Below are 6457 nucleotides of genomic sequence, written 5' to 3'. Positions count from 1 at the left end.
GGTGATAGTGGGCAACCTTGTTTCATCCCTGCTCTTGTTTATCTCCATTACATATTATGCTTGCTGATGGTTTTAAATAGATGCTACTGACTATTTTAAGGAAAAGTCCATTTATTCCTATACTTTCTAGTGTTTTTAATAAGGATGGGTATTGGATTTTATCAAATGCTTTTTATGCATCTATTGAGATAATCATATGGTTTTTGTTAATTTGTTTATTGATGTAAGTCAATTATGCTCATAGTTTTCCTAATATTGAACCAGCCCTGCATTCCTAGTATAAATCCTACTTGGTCATGCTGTATTATCCTGGGGTTGACTATCTGTAATCTCTTTGCTATTATTTTATTTAAGATTTTTGCATCAATATTCATTAGGGAGATTGGTCTATAATTTTCTTTCTCTGTTTTCATCCTACCTGGTTTAGAAACAGACAGTACCATGTCTGTGTCATAAAAGGAATTTGGTAGGAGTCCTCATTCCCTATTTTTTTTTTCAAATAGTTTACATAGCATTGGAGTTAATTGTTCTTTAAATGTTTGGTAGAATTGACTTGTACATTCATCTGGTCCTGGGGATTTTTACTTAGGGAGTTGATTAATAACTTGTTCTATTTCTTTTTTAAAAAACGGGACTAAGTAATTTATTTCCTCTTCTGTTAATCTGGGTAATCTATATTTTTGTAGATATTCTTCCATTTCACTTAGGTTATCAAATTTATTGGCATAAAATTGGGCAAAGTAAGTCCTGATAATTGTTCTAGTTTCCTCTTCATTGGTGGATAGTTCTCCCTTTTCATTTTTGAGACTAACAATCTGATTTTCCTCTTTCCTTTTTCTAGTCAAATTAAATAAAGGTTTATCTATTTTGTTATTGGGTTTTTTTTCTCATAAAACCAACTCCTAGTTTTACTTATTAATTCAATAGTTTTTTAGTTTCAATTTTATTAATCTCTCCTTTTATTTTTAGAATTTCAAGTTTGGTATTTGCGGGTTTTTACATTGTTCTTTTACTAGCTTTTTTAGTTGCAAGCCCAATTTATTGTGCTTCTCCTTCTCTTTCTTTATTTTATGCAACTAAGCATCTAGAGATATAAAATTTCCCCTTATTAACGCTTTGTGCATCCCACAAATTTTGGCATATTGTTTCATTATTGTCCTCTTGGATGAAATTATTGATTGTGTCTATGATTTGCTGTTTCACCCATTCATTCTTTAGGATGAGATTATGTAGTTTCTAATTTATTTTTGTTCTATTTTCCCCTGGCCCTTTATTGAATGTAATTTTTATTGTACCATGATCTAAAAAAATGCATTTACTATTTCTACCTTTCTGCATTTGATTTTGAGGTTTTTGTATCCTAATATATGGTCAATTTTTGTATAGGTTCCATGAACTGCTGAGAAGAAAGTGTACTCCTTTCTGTCTCCATTCAATTTTCTCCAAAGATCTATCATATCTAGGTTTTTCTAATATTCTATTTACCTCTTTAACTTCTTTCTTATTTATTTTGTGGTTTGATTTATCTAGTTCTGAGAGAGCAGGGTTGAGATCTCCCACTATTATAGCTTTGCTGCTTATTTCTTGCAACTCTCTTAACTTCTCTTTTAGGAATTTAGATGCTACACCACTTGGTGCATATATATTTAATATTGATATTGCTTCATTACCTATGGTACCTTTTAGCAAGATATAGTTTCCTTCCTTATCTCTTTTAATTAGATTAATTTTTGTTTTTGCTTGATCTGAGATCAGGATGGCTACCCTTGCCTTTTTTTACTTCACCTGAAGCATAATAGATTCTGCTCCAGTCTTTTACCTTTACTTTGTATGTATCACTCTGCCTTAAATATGTTTCTTGTAAACAACATATTGTAGGATTCTGGCTTTTAATCTAGTCTGCTATTTGCTTACATTTTATGGGAGAGTTCACCCCATTCACATTTATGGTTAAAACTACTAATTCTGTATTTCTTGCCATCTTATTAACCCCAAATTATACTTTTCTCTTTCCTTTTCCCCTTTCCCTCCTCCCCAGTATTTTACTTATGAGACTACTTGCCTCAAGCAGTCTTTCTCCTTTAGAGACCCTCCCCCTTTCTTATGTCTTTCCCCTACTATTTCTCTTTCCCCTTCTATTTAACTTACCCCTTCCCTTTTCCCCTTTCCCCTCCCACTTTTCTATAAGATGAGAAATGTTTCTCAATAAAACTAAATATATTTAACATTCTTTCTTTGGGCCAAATCTCATGAAAATAAGATTCACACAATATTCTTCACTCTCCCTTCTTTCCCTCAATCATGTTTTCTTTGCCTCTTCCTATGATGTAATTTCTCTCATTTTATCTCCACTTTCCCCTTTTTTTCTGTTACAATCCTCTTTCTACCCCTACTTTCTTTTTTATATTATAACCATAAAATCAGATTATACATGTATTCTCAATATATACCCATAACAGAAATACAGTTCTCAAGAGTTTTTTTTTTTCTTTTTACTTTTTTAATGCTTCTCTTGAGTTTTATATTTGGAGGTCAGACTTTTTGTTTAGCTCTGGTCTTTTCACCAAAAATAAATGGAATTCATCAGTTTTATTGAATTTCCATCTTTTTCCCTGAAAGAAAATGCTCAGTTTAGCAGGGTAATTTATTCTTGGCTGCATTCCAAATTCCTTTGCCTTTCAGAATATCAGATTCTAGGCCCTTCAGTTCTTTAAAGTGGAAGCTGCTAGGTCCTGAGTAATCCTAATTGTGGCTCCTTGTTATTTGAATTGGTTTTTTCTGGCTGCTTGTAATATTTTTTCCTTGGTCCAATAGTTCTCAAATTTAGCACAATATTCCTTGGGGTTTTAATTTTGGGGATACTTTAAGGAGGCATTCGGTGAATTCTTTCAATGGTCATTTTACCTTATGTTTCTATGATATCCAGGCAGTTCTCTTTGAAGATTTACTGAAAGATAGTGTTTAGGATCTTTTTTTATCATGTATTTCAAGGAGTCCAATAATCCTTAGATTGTCTCTCCTAGATTTGTTTTCTATGTCAGTTATTTTCCAAGTTAGGTATTTTACCTTTTTTTTTTTTTCTATTTTTTCATTTTTTTGGGTTTTGCTGATCCTTATTGTCTTATTAAACTGATTCTTATTGTCTCATTGAGTCATTCATTTCCACTTGTTCACTTTTGAATTTTAGTGAATTATTTTCTTCATTTACTTTTTTTTACTTCTTTTTGTATTTGTCCAAATGAATTTTTAAATGAGTTGTTTTGTTCTATGGAATTTTTTTCCATTTCACAAATTCTGTTTTTTAAGAAGTTATTCCTTTTTCTATTTCACAAATTCTGTTTTTCTGGGAGCTGCTTTTTTTTTTTTTTTTCCATTTTATCAAATCTATTTTTTAATGAGTTATATGCTTTTTCCATTTCACTAAGCCTATTTTGTAGTGAATTTTCTTCAGATTGTTTCTGTGTTGCCTTTTCCAAACCCTCCTGCAATTTTTTCATTTCCTTTCCCCATTTTTCGTCTAGCTCTCTTTTAAGATCCTTTTTAATTTCTTCTAGGAGAGCCTCATGTGATGGGGACTGGGTTATATTGCCTTTTGGGTCTTCATCTGGAGACAATCTGACTTTAGTCTCCTTGAGGTTTGAAATCTATTTTTTCTTTCACCATAAAAGCCGTCTATGGTCAGAATCCTCTTTGTTTTTTTACTCATTAAAAAAAAAAAAACAAAAAAACAAAAAACTGCCTTTAGGGTGGGGGAGGTTTTCCAAGCAGCAGCTTCACTGGGTCAATGCTGCTTTACTCCTGGTGCTGGGTGGGCATGACTAGATCCCATGAGATTCTGGCGTTTGGGGGTTCACTCTTTACCTTTTGTGTTTTGTTGGATGTTTTATAACTTCTGTGCTGATCTATTGGCTTGCAACCCAGGAAGAGTGGCCAACACTGTTGTAGATTTTTGTAGATTCCTTCCTGTAGATTCTCTACTACACAGAGTCTGCACTGCCCCAGGTCTCTGTGCTGTGTGTGCTGCCATTTGTGCTCAGCTTTGTGTTTGGCTGCCTCTCTCCCATTTCCAATTGAAACAAACCTTTTCTGGTGATCTTTGAAATTATCTTCTGCTGGTAATTTGTTGCACTCCCAATATTTGTTTTAATTCTATATATAAAGAGAGAAGGTTGAAGAGAAATGTGTGCTATCTCTGCCATCTTGGCTCCGCCTCTGGGAGTCCACTCTTCTTTCCTTCTTTTAATTCCCCCTTGAAGGTCAATAAATTTGTTTTATTTGTGACTAGTTCCTTTCATTATTATCATGCCTTCTCATCCCTCCTTGTTTCCCTGTTGAATTTGCTGTATTTCTAAACCAAAGTGTTTGTATATATGTATGTTTTTTCAATAAAAAGATTTTTATCTGATGCCCACTGTCCTCACCTCTTGCTCTATTTTTTTCTTCTTCTTCTCATATATTCCATTAAAGAAAAGGAGCAAGTTTCACTCTCTTCTTATTTTACAGGAGTGTAGTCTTTCCTTCTTTCTGCCCTCTTCAGACCATCAGAATAGAATCAATACCACAATTTCTATTCTTATTTAATTACTTTAGCATCTTTTGAAGACATTAAGGTTCTAAAGGGACCCTTGTCATTTTCCCCTGATAAGCATATTAGCACTATATCATCATACTACTCCTTCCAATTGCTTAAATAAATTCACCTTTGTACCTTCCTTTGGAATTTTGTGCCTGCTCAACTCTGTTCTTTTCATCTGAAATACTTGACAATACTCTATTCTATTAAAAAATCCATTTTTCATCTATAGGATTATAGTTAGCTTTGCAAAGTAAATTATCCGTGATGACAAGCCTCTTAAATTTTTTTACTTTAAGAATATTGCATTCCAAGAATTCTATTTTTTATTTGATCCTACCAAATCTTGTGTGACCTTGACACTAGTTCCTTGGTATTTGAATCCATTTCTAAATGCCTGCAAGATTTTTTTCTTTGATTTGGGAGCTCTTTATTTTAGATATTGCACTTATTGATAGAATCCATCTTTTTTTTTTTTTTTAACCATATATGGACAGGTTTGACTTATGATTTCTTAAAATACAACATCTAAGATTTTTTAACCTTGATTTTTGGGGAGTTTAATGGTTTGTAAAATTCTTTCTCCTTGCATTATATTTTTGGTATCAGACCTTGTATTTTTATCTACTTTCCAACCTTTTATTTTTGTGCCAATATTTTAAATTGATTTGTATAGTGTTGATTTCTACTTAGTCTATATTAATTTTGAGGAATTCCTTTTTGGAGAGTAAGGTTACCACTTTATCTTGCAAACTGTTTATTCTTCTGCTAACTCTTCTCAAGAGACCTTATTCTATTTTTTATCTTTTGCTTCATTTCTTCTAAGTATTCATGAAGTCTTTGTAAAAAAAAAAAATCCACTTTTTCTTTTGTATCTCTGCTTGAAGTTGTTTTGAAGTTAGATTTGCATTAATTTTTGGCATTTGATATTTTCTTTAATTCATTCATCCTTCCAGCATGAGTTCCTGAACTGGGTTTATGCCAGCGTGAAGCTTTTCTTTGTGCTATGTTCTTAAGTATTGTGATGAGCCCTGCTTAGCCTTGCCCTGAGTCACTTGGTTTCTTGTATTGACCTCACCTTCACAGACTCAGCCCTAGCTCCCTTAAACTTTAAGATAAAGAATTCCAGATCCTTTGGGTATTCTTTGGTGCCTCAGAACCATCTGGTAAGGACATCAGAGCCCCTTGGCCTGAGGTCCTTTGACCACCTTGGCACTATTACTGATAATTACCTTAAAGCTTCCAAGGTCCCCAACCTAGATTTCCCAGTTGATTTCTCAGAAGAGTCTTTTATTCTTGCTGCTTCTGGACACAGAATTAAAGGCACCGTTATATAGGAACTAGGTAGCCTGACTCATTCGTATTTAGTTAGCCATCTTTGTAGAAAGTTCCAAGAGTTGGCTATTTTAAGCCTCGCAAATAAGCGTCCAACTTGTGTTTATCTAATTGGGTGGTTGCTCCTTTTTATTCCCTCAGAGAAAGATGTTCATAATTTATAAAGACATTATTAGTTATTAATACTGTTGTTTACACATCAATGCCTAGTTATTTTTATCTCTTTTTTGATTTCTATGGCAAAATAAATTTTGGAGGAAGCCAAATTCCATCTCCTTTACATATGTATAGCATTTTGTAATCTTTAAGTGATATTTAAGTATCCATTATTATTATCATCATTATTATTACCATTTTTACCAATCTTCTATGGACTTTTGGTTGGCTATACAAATCAAAAAGATAAAATTATCAATATTGAAGATTTTAAAAAGAATGTTTTGACAATCTCTGAAGGGACTAAAGTTAAATAAAATTCTTTAGTAGATATGTACATGACTATTGAGTTTATACTGAGCATTTGCTGTTAGAAAACTATTTGAAAGAAGG

This window comes from Sarcophilus harrisii, chromosome 5, assembly GCF_902635505.1.
Source record: "Sarcophilus harrisii chromosome 5, mSarHar1.11, whole genome shotgun sequence".
Taxonomy (NCBI): domain Eukaryota; kingdom Metazoa; phylum Chordata; class Mammalia; order Dasyuromorphia; family Dasyuridae; genus Sarcophilus; species Sarcophilus harrisii.
The sequence above is the reverse complement of the archived record's forward strand: the minus strand, read 5'-3'. Positions refer to the sequence as shown.